Raw genomic sequence first — 14614 nt, 5'->3', positions numbered from 1 at the left:
TCTATTACATTCTCTCACTCTCACAATCTCTTTCTCTATTACATTCTCTCTCACATTATCTCTCTCGATTACATTCTCTCTCTATTACATTCTCTCTCTCACACACACACACACACACACATTCTCTTTCTCTCTCTCTCACATTCTCTCTCTCTATTACATTCTCTCTCTCTATTACATTCTCTCTCTCTCACATTCTCTTTCTATTACATTCTCTCTCTCACTCACACACATTCTCTTTCTTTCTCTCACACATTCTCTCTATTACATTCTCTCTCTCTCAATTACATTCTCTCTCTCACACACATTCTCTCTCTCTCACATTCTCTCTCTCTATTAAATTCTCTCTCTCTCACATTCTCTCTCACTATTACATTCTCTCTATCCCACATTCTCTATTACATTCTCTCTCTCACATTCTCTCTCTATTACATTCTCTCTGTCTCTCACACACACATTCTCTTTCTCTCTCTCTCACATTCTCTCTCTCTCACACATTCTCTCTCTCTATTACATTCTCTCTCTCTCACATTCTCTCTCTCACACACATTCTCTCTCCCTCTCACATTCTCTCTCTCTCACTCTCTCTCTCACATTCTCTCTCTCACACATTCTCTCTCTCTCACACATTCTCTCTCTCTCTCTCTCATTCTCTCTCTCTCACACACACACATTCTCTTTCTCTCTCTCTCTCACATTCACTCTCTCTCACACACAAATTCTCTTTCTCTCTCTCTCTCACATTCTCTCTCTCTCTATTACATTCTCTCTCTCTCTCACATTCTCTCTCACACATTCTCTCTCTCTATTACATTCTCTCTCTCACATTCTCTCTCTCTATTACATTCCCTCACTCACACATTCTCTCTCTCTTACATTCTCTCTCTCTCACATTCTCTCTCTCTATTATTCTTTCTCTCTCACATTCTCTCTGTCTATTACATTCTCTCTCACATTATCTCTCTCTCCCATTCTCTATTACATTCTCTCTCTCTCACATTTTCTCTCTCTATTACATTCTCTCTCTCTATTACATTCTCTCTCTTTCTCACATTCTCTCTCTATTACATTCTCTCTATTACATTATCTCTCTCACACATTCTCTCTCTCTATTACATTCTCTCTCTTTATTACATTCTCTCTCACACATTCTCTCTCTCTATTACATTCTCTCTACTACATCCTCTCACATTCTCTCTTACATTCTCTCTCTCTCACATTCTCTCTCTATTACATTCTCTCTCTCACTCACACACATTTTTTCACTCTCTCTCACATTCTCTCTCTCTCTATTACATTCTCGCTCACACATTCTCTCTCTCTCACATTCTCTTTCTCTATTAAATTCTCTCTCTCTCACATTCTCTCTCACTATTACATTCTCTCTATCTCACATTCTCTATTACATTCTCTCTCTCACATTCTCTCTCTATTACATTCTCTCTCTCTCTCACACACACATTCTCTTTCTCTCTCTCTCACATTCTCTCTCTCTCACATTCTCTCTCTCTCACACTCTCTCTCTTTATTACATTCTCTCTCCCTCTCACATTCTCTCTCTCTCACATTCTCTCTCTCTCACATTCTCCCTCTCTCTCACATTCTCTCTCTCACACATTCTCTCTCTCTCACATTCTCTCTCTCTCACATTCTCTCTCTCTCTCACATTCTCTCTCTCGATGACATTCTCTCTCTCTCACACACATTCTCTTTCTCTCTCACACATTCTCTCTCTCTCACACATTCTCTCTCTCTCTCTCTCATTCTCTCTCTCTCACATTCTCTCTCTCTATTACATTCTCTCTCTCACACACACATTCTCTTTCTCTCTGACATTCTCTCTCTCTCACATTCTCTCTCTCTCTCACATTCTCTCTCTCTATTACATTCTCTCTCTCACACACACACATTCTCTTTCTCTCTCTCTCACACATTCTCTCTCTCTATTACATTCTCTCTCTCACATTCTCTCTCTCTAATTACATTGTCTCTCTCACACACACATTCTCTCTCTCTATTACATTCTCTCTCTCTATTATATTCTCTCTCTCTCTATTACACTCTCTCACAGATTCTCTCTCTCTATTACATTCGCTCTCTCTATTACATTCGCTCTCTCTATTATTCTTTCTCTCACATTCTCTCTCTCTATTACATTCTCTCTCTCACATTCTCTATCTCTCACATTCTCTCTATTACATTCTCTCTCTCTCTCTCACATTCTCTCTCTATTACATTCTCTCTATTACACCTCTCTCCCTCACATTCTCTCTTACATTTTCTCTCTCTCACATTCTCTCTATTACATTCTCTCTCTCACTCACACACATTCTCTTTCTCTCTCTCTCACATTCTCTCTCTCTCTATTACATTCTCTCTCTCCATTACATTCTCTCACTCTCACAGTCTCTCTCTCTATTACATTCTCTCTCACACATATTTTCTCTCTCTTTCTCACATTCTCTCTCTATTACATTCTCTCTCACACACACATATTCTCTCTCTCTCTATTACATTCTCTTCTCTCACACATTCTCTCTCTCTATTACATTCTCTCTCTCACATTCTCTCTCTCTATTACATTCTCTCTCTCACAGATTCTCTCTCTCTATTACATTCGCTCTCTTTATTACATTCTCTCTCTATTACATTCTCTCTCTCTATTATTCTTTCTCTCACATTCTCTCTCTCTATTACATTCTCTCTCTCACATTCTCTCTATTACATTCTCTCTCATTCTCTCTCTCTATCTCTCACATTCTCTCTATTACATTCTCTCTCTCTCTCTCACATTCTCTCTCTATTACATTCTCTCTCTCTATTACATTCTCTCTCCCTCACATTCTCTCTTACATTCTCTCTCTCTCACATTATCTCTATTACATTCTCTCTATCACACATTCTCTCTCTCTGTTACATTCTCTCTCTCTTTTACATTCTCTCTCACATTCTCTCTCTCTCTATTACATTCTCTCTCACACATTCTCTCTCTCTCTATTACATTCTCTCTCTCTCACGTTTTCTCTCTCTATTATTCTTTCTCTCTCACATTCTCTCTGTCTATTACATTCTCTCTCTCTCACATTCTCTCTATTACATTGTGTCTCTCACACACACATTCTCTCTCTCTATTACATTCTCTCTCTCTTGTACATTCTCTCTCTCACAGATTCTCTCTCTCTATTACATTCTCTCTCTCTCACATTCTCTCTCTCTATTATTCTTTCTCTCTCACATTCTCTCTCTCTATTACATTCTCTCTCTCACATTCTCTCTATTACATTCTCTCTCTCTCTCTCACATTCTCTCTCTATTACGTTCTCTCTCTCTTGTACATTCTCTCTCTCACAGATTTTCTCTCTCTATTACATTCTCTCTCTCTCACATTCTCTCTCTGTATTATTCTTTCTCTCTCACATACTCTCTCTCTATTACATTCTCTCTCTCTCACATTCTCTCAATCTATTACATTCTCTCTCTCACACATTCTCTCTTTCACACATTCTCTCTGTATTACATTCTCTCTCTCTCACATTCTCTCTCTCTATTACATTCTCTCTCTCTCACATTATCTCTCTCTATTACATTCTCTCTCATATTCTCTATTACATTCTCTCTCTCTCACATTCTCTCTCTCTATTACATTCTCTCTCTCTATTACATTCTCTCTCTTTCTCACATTCTCTCTCTCACATTCTCTCTCTATTACATTGTCTCTCTCTCTCACATTCTCTCTCTCTCACATTCTCTCTCTATTACATTCTCTCTTTCTCACATTCTCTCTCTCTATTACATTGTCTCTCTCACACACAAATTCTCTCTCTATTACATTCTCTCTCTCTATTACATTCTCTCTCTCACATTCTCTCTCTCTATTACATTCTCTCTCTCACAGATTCTCTCTCTCTATTACATTCTCTCTCTCACATTCTCTCTCTCTATTATTCTTTCTCTCTCACATTCTCTCTCTCTCTATTACATTCTCTCTCTCACATTCTCTATCTCTCATATTCTCTCTATTACATTCTCTCTCTCTCTCACACATTCTCTCTCTATTACATTCTCTCTCTCTCTATTACATTCTCTCTCTCTCTCACACATTCTCTCTCTCTCTCACACACACACATTCTCTTTCTCTCTCGCACACTCTCTCTCTCTCGCACACTCTCTCTCTCGCATACTCTCTCTCTGTCGCACATTCTCTCTCTCACACATCCTCTCTCTCTCATATTCTCTCTCTCATATTCTCTCTCTCTCACATTCTCTCTCTCTATTACATTCTCTCTCTCTCTAATTCTTTCTCTCTCTTACATTCTCTCCCTCACATTCTCTCTCTCTTATTACATTCTCTCTCTCAAACATTCTCTCTCTATTACATTCTGTCTCTCACATTCTCTCTCTCATTCTCCCTCTCTATTACATTCTCTCTCTCACATTCTCTCTATTACATTCTCTCTCTCTCACATTATCTCTATTAAATTCTCTCTCTCACACATTCTCTCTCTCTGTTACATTCTCTCTCTCTATTACATTCTCTCTCTCACATTCTCTCTCTCTATTACATTCTCTCTCTCTCACATTCTCTCAATGTATTACATTCTCTCTCTCACACATTCTCTCTCTGTATTACATTCTCTCTCTCTCACATTCTCTCTCTCTATTACATTCTCACTCTCAGTCTCTTTCTCTGTTACATTCTCTCTCACATTATCTCTCTCTATTACATTCTCTCTCACATTATCTCTCTCTATTACATTCTCTCTCACATTCTCTCTCTATTACATTCTCTCTCTCTCACATACTCTCTCTCTATTACATTCTCTCTCTCTATTACATTCTCTCTCTATTACATTCTCTCTGTCTATTACATTGTCTCTCTCACACACACATTCTCTCTCTCTATTACATTCTCTCTCTCGCACATTCTCTCTCTCTATTACATTCTCTCTCTTTATTACATTCTCTCTCTCTCACATTCTCTCTCTCTCACAGATTCTCTCTCTCTATTACATTCTCTCTCTCACAGATTCTCTCTCTCTATTACATTCTCTCTCTCTCACATTCTCTCTTACATTCTCTCTCTCTCACATTCTCTCTCTATTACATTCTCTCTCTCACTCACACACATTCTCTTTCTCTCTCTCAAACATTCTCTCTCTCTGTATTACATTCTCTCTCTCACACACATTCTCTCTCTCTATTAAATTCTCTCTCTCTCACATTCTCTCTCACATTCTCTCACTATTACATTCTCTCTCTCTATTACATTCTCTCTCTCTCACATTCTCTATTACATTTTCTCTCTCTCACATTCTCTATTACATTTCCTCTCTCTCACATTCTCTCTCTATTACATTCTCTCTCGCTCTCACACACACACATTCTCTTTCTCTCTCTCTCACATTCTCTCTCTCTCTGTATTACATTCTCTCTCTCACACACATTCTCTCTCTCTCACATTCTCTCTCTCTATTAAATTCTCTCTCTCTCACATTCTCTCTCACATTCTCTCTCTATTACATTATCTCTCTCACATTCTCTCTTACATTCTCTCTCTCTCACATTCTCTCTCTATTACATTCTCTCTCTCTCTCTCTCACACACACACATTCTCTTTCTCTCTCTCTCACATTCTCTCTCTCTCTGTATTACATTCTCTCTCTCACACACATTCACTCTCTCTCACATTCTCTCTCTCTATTAAATTCTCTCTCTCTCACATTCTCTCTCACATTCTCTCTCTCACATTCTCTATTACATTCTCTCTCTCACATTCTCTCTCTATTACTTTCTCTCTCTCTCTCTCACACACACACACATTCTCTTTCTCGCACACTCTCTCTCTCTCTCACGTTCTCTCTCGCACACATTCTCTCTCTCTCATATTCTCTCTCTCTATTACATTCTCTCTCTCATATTCTCTCTCTCTCACATTCTCTCTCTCTATTACATGCTCTCTCTCTCTAATTCTTTCTCTCTATTACATTCTCTCCCTCACATTCTCTCTCTCTTATTACATTCTCTCTCTCACACATTCTCTCTCTCTCACATTCTCTCTCTCTATTACATTCTCTCTCTCACATTCTGTCTCTCTATTACATTCTCTCTCTCTCACATTATCTCTATTACATTCTCTCTCACACACATTCTCTCTCTCTGTTACATTCTCTCACTCACACATTCTCTCTCTCTATTACATTCTCTCTCACATACTCTCTCTCTATTACATTCTCTCTCTCTCACATTCTGTATTACATTTTCTCTCTCTCACATTCTCTATTACATTTCCTCTCTCTCACATTCTCTCTCTATTACATTCTCTCTCACTCTCACACACACACATTCTCTTTCTCTCTCTCTCACATTCTCTCTCTCTCTTATTACATTCTCTCTCTCACACACATTCTCTCTCTCTCACATTCTCTCTCTCTACTAAATTCTCTCTCTCTCACATTCTCTCTCACATTCTCTCTCTATTTCATTATCTCTCTCACATTCTCTATTACATTCTCTCTCTCTCACATTCTCTCTCTATTACATTCTATCTCTCTCTCTCACACACACACACATTCTCTTTCTCGCACACTCTCTGTCTCGCACACATTCTCTCTCTCTCATATTCTCTCTCTCTATTACATTCTCTCTCTCATATTCTCTCTCTCTCACATTCTCTCTCTCTATTACATTCTCTCTCTCTCTAATTCTTTCTCTCTATTACATTCTCTCCCTCACATTCTCTCTCTCTTATTACATTCTCTCTCTCACACATTCTCTCTCTCTCACATTCTCTCTCTCTATTACATTCTCTCTCTCACATTCTGTCTCTCTATTACATTCTCTCTCTCTCTCACATTATCTCTATTACATTCTCTCTCACACACATTCTCTCTCTCTGTTACATTCTCTCTCTCTATTACATTCTCTCACTCACACATTCTCTCTCTCTATTACATTCTCTCTCTCTCTCATTATCTCTATTACATTCTCTCTCACACACATTCTCTCTCTCTGTTACATTCTCTCACTCACACATTCTCTCTCTCTATTACATTCTCTCTCTCTCACATTATCTCTATTACATTCTCTCTCACATACTCTCTCTCTATTACATTCTCTCTCTCTCACATTCTCTCAATCTATTACATTCTCTCACACATTCTCTCTCTGTATTACATTCTCTCTCTCTCACATTCTCTCACTCTCACAGTCTCTTTCTCTATTACATTCTCTCTCACATTATCTCTCTCTATTACATTCTCTCTCTCTCACATTCTCTCAATCTATTACATTCTCTCTCTCTCACATTCTCTCTCTCACACATTCTCTCTCTGTATTACATTCTCTCTCTCTCACATTCTCTCTCTCTATTACATTCTCTCACTCTCACAGTCTCTTTCTCTATTACATTCTCTCTCACATTCTCTCTCTGTATTACATTCTCCCTCACATTCTCTCTCTCTATTACATTCTCTCTCTCTATTACATTCTCTCTCTTTCTCACATTCTCTCTCCATTACATTGTCTCTCTCTCTCACATTCTCTCTCTCTATTACATTCTCTCTCTCTCACATTCTCTCTCTCTATTACATTCTCTCTCTCTATTACATTCTCTCTCTCACAGATTCTCTCTCTCTATTACATTCTCTCTCTCACATTCTCTCTCTCTATTATTCTTTCTCTCTCACATTCTCTCTCTCTCTGTTACATTCTCTCTCTCTCACATTCTTTATCTCTCATATTCTCTCTCTATTACATTCTCTCTCTCTCTATTACATTCTCTCTCTCTCACACACACATTCTCTCTCTCTCTCTCTCACACACACATTCTCTTTCTCTCTCGCACACTCTCTCTCTGTCGCACATTCTCTCTCTCTCGCACATTCTCTCTCTCACACATTCTCTCGCTCTATTACATTCTCTCTCTCTATTACATTCTCTCTCTCTCTAATTCTTTCTCTCTATTACGTTCTCTCCCTCACATTCTCTCTTATTACATTCTCTCTCTCACACATTCTCTCTCTATTACATTCTCTGTCTCTCACATTCTCTCTCTCATTCTCTCTCTCTTATTACATTCTCTCTCTCACACATTCTCTCACTATTACATTCTCTCTCTCACATTCTCTCTCTCTCACATTATCTCTATTACATTCTCTCTCTCACACATTCTCTCTCTCTGTTACATTCTCTCTCTCTATTACATTCTCTCTCTCACATTCTCTCTCTCTATTACATTCTCTGACTCACACATTCTCTCTCTCTATTACATTCTCTCTCACATACTCTCTCTCTATTACATTCTCTCTCTCTCTCACATTCTCTCAATCTATTACATTCTCTCTCTCACACATTCTCTCTCTGTATTACATTCTCTCTCTCTCCCATTCTCTCTCTCTATTACATTCTCTCACTCTCACAGTCTCTTTCTCTGTTACATTCTCTCTCACATTATCTCTCGCTATTACTTTCTCTCTCACATTCTCTCTCTATTACATTCTCTCTCTCACATACTCTCTCTCTATTTCTCACATTCTCTCTCTATTACAATCGCTCTCTCTATTACATTGTCTCTCTCACACACACATTCTCTCTCTCTATTACATTCTCTCTCTCGCACATTCTCTCACTCTATTACATGCTCTCTCTTTATTACATTCTCTCTCTCTCACATTCTCTCTCTCTTTTACATTCTCTCTCTCTATTACATTCTCTCTCTCTATTACATTGTCTCTCTCACACACGCATTCTCTATCTCTATTACATTCTCTCTCTCTGTTACATTCTCTCTCTCACAGATTCTCTCTCTCTATTACACTCTCTCTCTCTCACATTCTCTCTCTCTATTATTCTTTCTCTCTCACATTCTCTCTCCCTATTACATTCTCTCTCTCTATTACATTCTCTCTCTCACATTCTCTATCTCTCACATTCTCTCTATTACATTCTCTCTCTCTCTCTCTCACATTCTCTCTCTATTACATTCTCTCTCTCACACATTCTCTCTCTCTATTACATTGTCTCTCTCACACACGCATTCTCTCTATTACATTCTCTCTCTCTATTACATTCTCTCTCTCACAGATTCTCTCTCTCTATTATTCTTTCTCTCTCACATTCTCTCTCTCTCTGTTACATTCTCTCTCTCACATTCTCTATCTCTCATATTCTCTCTCTATTACATTCTCTCTCTCTCTATTACATTCTCTTTCTCTCTCGCACACTCTCTCTCTCTCGCACACTCTCTCTCTCTCGCACACTCTCTCTCTCTCGCACTCTCTCTCTCTCTTGCACTTTCTCTCTCTCTCGCACATTGTCTCTCTCACACATTCTGTCTCTCTCATATTCTCTCTCTCTATTACATTCTCTCTCTCATATTCTCTCTCTCTCACATTCTCTCTCTCTATTACATTCTCCCTCTCTCTAATTCTTTCTCTCTATTACATTCTCTCCCTCACATTCTCTCTTATTACATTCTCTCTCTCACACATTCTCTCTCTATTCCATTCTGTCTCTCACATTCTCTCTATCTTATTACATTCTCTCTCTCACACATTCTCTCACTATTACATTCTCTCTCTCACATTCTCTCTATTACATTCTCTCTCTCTCACATTATCTCTATTACATTCTCTGACTCACACATTCTCTCTCTCTGTTACATTCTCTCTCTCTATTACATTCTCTCTCACATTCTCTCTCTCTATTACATTCTCTGACTCACACAGTCTCTCTCTCACACATTCTCTCAATCTATTACATTCTCTCTCTCACACATTCTCTCTCTGTATTACATTCTCTCTCTCTATTACATTCTCTCACTCTCACAGTCTCTTTCTCTGTTACATTCTCTCTCACATTATCTCTCTCTATTACATTCTCTCTCACATTCTCTCTCTATTACATTCTCTCTCTCTTACATACTCTCTCTCTATTACATTCTCTCTCTCTATTACATTCTCTCTCTCACAGATTCTCTCTCTGTATTACATTCTCTCTCTCACATTCTCTCTCTATTATTCTTTCTCTCTCACATTCTCTCTCTCTCTGTTACATTCTCTCTCTCACATTCTTTATCTCTCATATTCTCTCTCTATTACATTCTCTCTCTCTCTATTACACTCTCTCTCTCTCACACACACATTCTCTCTCTCTCTCACACACATTCTCTTTCTCTCTCGCACACTCTCTCTCTGTCGCACATTCTCTCTCTGTCGCACATTCTCTCTCTCACACATTCTCTCTCTGTCATATTCTCTCTCTCTATTACATTCTCTCTCTCTATTACATTCTCTCTCTCTCTAATTCTTTCTCTCTATTACATTCTCTCCCTCACATTATCTCTTATTACATTCTCTCTCTCACACATTCTCTCTCTATTACATTCTCTGTCTCTCACATTATCTCTCTCATTCTCTCTCTTATTACTGTCTCTCTCTCACACATTCTCTCACTATTACATTCTCTCTCTCACATTCTCTCTATTACATTCTCTCTCTCACATTATCTCTATTACATTCTCTCTCACACACATTCTCTCTCTCTGTTACATTCTCTGACTCACACATTCTCTCTCTCTATTACATTCTCTCTCACATACTCTCTCTCTATTACATTCTCTCTCTCTCTCACATTCTCTCAATCTATTACATTCTCTCTCTCACACATTCTCTCTCTGTATTACATTCTCTCTCTCTCACATTCTCTCTCTCTATTACATTCTCTCACTCTCACAGTCTCTTTCTCTGTTACATTCTCTCTCACATTATCTCTCTCTATTACATTCTCTCTCACATTCTCTCTCTATTACATTCTCTCTCTCACATACTATCTCTCTATTACATTCTCTCTCTATTACAATCTCTCTCTCTATTACATTGTCTCTCTCACACACACATTCTCTCTCTCTATTACATTCTCTCTCTCGCACATTCTCTCTCTCTATTACATGCTCTCTCTTTATTACATTCTCTCTCTCTCACATTCTCTCTCTCTTTTACATTCTCTCTCTCTATTACATTCTCTCTCTTTCTCACATTCTCTCTCTCTATTACATTGTCTCTCTCACACACGCATTCTCTCTCTCTATTACATTCTCTCTCTCTATTACATTCTCTCTCTCACAGATTCTCTCTCTCTATTATTCTTTCTCTCTCATATTCTCTCTCCCTATTACATTCTCTCTCTCACATTCTCTATCTCTCACATTCTCTCTATTACATTCTCTCTCTCTCACATTCTCTCTCTATTACATTCTATCTCGCACACATTCTCTCTCTCTATTACATTCTCTCTCTCTATTACATTCTCTCTTTCTCACATTCTCTCTCTCACATTCTCTCTCTGTTACATTTTCTCTCTTTCTCACATTCTCTCTCTCTCACATTCTCTCTCTCTATTACATTGTCTCTCTCACAAACACATTCTCTCTCTCTATTACATTCTCTCTCTCTATTACATTCTCTCTCTCACATTCTCTCTCTCTATTACATTCTCTCTCTCACAGATTCTCTCTCTCTATTACATTCTCTCTCTCACATTCTCTCACTCTATTATTCTTTCTCTCTCACATTCTCTCTCTCTCTGTTACATTCTCTCTCTCACATTCTCTATCTCTCATATTCTCTCTCTATTACATTCTCTTTCTCTCTCGCACACTCTCTCTCTCTCGCACACTCTCTCTCTCTCGCACACTCTCTCTCTCTCGCACTTTGTCTCTCTCTCGCACATTCTCTCTCTCACACATTCTGTCTCTCTCATATTCTCTCTCTCTATTACATTCTCTCTCTCATATTCTCTCTCTCACACATTCTCTCTCTCTATTACATTCTCTCTCTCTCTAATTCTTTCTCTCTATTACATTCTCTCTCTCACACATTCTCTCTCTATTACATTCTGTCTCTCACATTCTCTCTCTCATTCTCTCTCTCTTATTACATTCTCTCTCTCACACATTCTCTCACTATTACATTCTCTCTCTCACATTCTCTCTATTACATTCTCTCTCTCTCACATTATCTCTATTACATTCTCTGACTCACACATTCTCTCTCTCTGTTACATTCTCTCTCTCTATTACATTCTCTGACTCACACATTCTCTCTCTCTATTACATTCTCTCTCACATACTCTCTCTCTATTACATTCTCTCTCTCTCACATTCTCTCTCTCTCACATTCTCTCAATCTATTACATTCTCTCTCTCACACATTCTCTCTCTGTATTACATTCTCTCTGTATTACATTCTCTCTCTCTATTACATTCTCTCACTCTCACAGTCTCTTTCTCTATTACATTCTCTCTCACATTATCTCTCTCTATTACATTCTCTCTCACATTCTCTCTCTATTACATTCTCTCTCTCTTACATACTCTCTCTCTATTACATTCTCTCTCTTTCTCACATTCTCTCTCACATTCTCTCTCTCTATTACATTCTCTCTCTCATATTCTCTCTCTCACACATTCTCTCTCTCTATTACATTCTCTCTCTCTCTAATTCTTTCTCTCTATTACATTCTCTCTCTCACACATTCTCTCTCTATTACATTCTGTCTCTCACATTCTCTCTCTCATTCTCTCTCTCTTATTACATTCTCTCTCTCACACATTCTCTCACTATTACATTCTCTCTCTCACATTCTCTCTATTACATTCTCTCTCTCTCACATTATCTCTATTACATTCTCTGACTCACACATTCTCTCTCTCTGTTACATTCTCTCTCTCTATTACATTCTCTGACTCACACATTCTCTCTCTCTATTACATTCTCTCTCACATACTCTCTCTCTATTACATTCTCTCTCTCTCACATTCTCTCTCTCTCACATTCTCTCAATCTATTACATTCTCTCTCTCACACATTCTCTCTCTGTATTACATTCTCTCTGTATTACATTCTCTCTCTCTATTACATTCTCTCACTCTCACAGTCTCTTTCTCTATTACATTCTCTCTCACATTATCTCTCTCTATTACATTCTCTCTCACATTCTCTCTCTATTACATTCTCTCTCTCTTACATACTCTCTCTCTATTACATTCTCTCTCTTTCTCACATTCTCTCTCACATTCTCTCTCTCTATTACATTCTCTCTCTCGCACATTCTCTCTCTCTATTACATTCTCTCTCTCTCACATTCTCTCTCTATTACATTATCTCTCTCACATTCTCTATTACATTCTCTCTCTCACATTCTCTCTCTATTACTTTCTCTCTCTCTCTCTCACACACACACACATTCTCTTTCTCGCACACTCTCTCTCTCTCTCACGTTCTCTCTCGCACACATTCTTTCTCTCTCATATTCTCTCTCTCTATTACATTCTCTCTCTCATATTCTCTCTCTCTCACATTCTCTCTCTCTATTACATTCTCTCTCTCTCTAATTCTTTCTCTCTATTACATTCTCTCCCTCACATTCTCTCTCTCTTATTACATTCTCTCTCTCACACATTCTCTCTCTCTCACATTCTCTCTCTCTATTACATTCTCTCTCTCACATTCTGTCTCTCTATTACATTCTCTCTCTCTCACATTATCTCTATTACATTCTCTCTCACACACATTCTCTCTCTCTGTTACATTCTCTCTCTCTATTACATTCTCTCACTCACACATTCTCTCTCTCTATTACATTCTCTCTCTCTCACATTATCTCTATTACATTCTCTCTCACACACATTCTCTCTCTCTGTTACATTCTCTCACTCACACATTCTCTCTCTCTATTACATTCTCTCTCTCTCACATTATCTCTATTACATTCTCTCTCACATACTCTCTCTCTATTACATTCTCTCTCTCTCACATTCTCTCAATCTATTACATTCTCTCACACATTCTCTCTCTCTATTACATTCTCTCTCTCGCGCATTCTCTCTCTCTATTACATTCTCTCTCTCACATTCTCTCTCTCTATTACATTCTCTCTCACATACTCTCTCTCTATTACATTCTCTCTCTCTCACATTCTCTCAATCTATTACATTCTCTCTCTCTCACATTCTCTCTCTCACACATTCTCTCTCTGTATTACATTCTCTCTCTCTCACATTCTATCACTCTCACAGTCTCTTTCTCTATTACATTCTCTCTCACATTCTCTCTCTCTATTACATTCTCTCTCACATACTCTCTCTCTATTACATTCTCTCTCTCTCACATTCTCTCAATCTATTACATTCTCTCTCTCTCACATTCTCTCTCTCACACATTCTCTCTCTGTATTACATTCTCTCTCTCTCACATTCTCTCTCTCTATTACATTCTCTCACTCTCACAGTCTCTTTCTCTATTACATTCTCTCTCACATTCTCTCTCTCTATTACATTCTCCCTCACATTCTCTCTCTCTATTACATTCTCTCTCTCTATTACATTCTCTCTCTTTCTCACATTCTCTCTCCATTACATTGTCTCTCTCTCTCACATTCTCTCTCTCTATTACATTCTCTCTCACATTCTCTCTCTCTATTACATTCTCTCTCTCTCACATTCTCTCTCTCTTTTACGTTCTCTCTCTCTTTTACATTCTCTCTCACATACTCTCTCTCTATTACATTCTCTCTCTCACACATTGTCTCAATCTATTACATTCTCTCTCTCTCACAT

The sequence above is a fragment of the Chiloscyllium punctatum genome, chromosome 4 (genome assembly GCF_047496795.1).
Source record: "Chiloscyllium punctatum isolate Juve2018m chromosome 4, sChiPun1.3, whole genome shotgun sequence".
In the NCBI taxonomy this organism is placed as follows: Eukaryota; Metazoa; Chordata; class Chondrichthyes; order Orectolobiformes; family Hemiscylliidae; genus Chiloscyllium; species Chiloscyllium punctatum.
Note: the sequence above shows the minus strand (reverse complement) of the source record.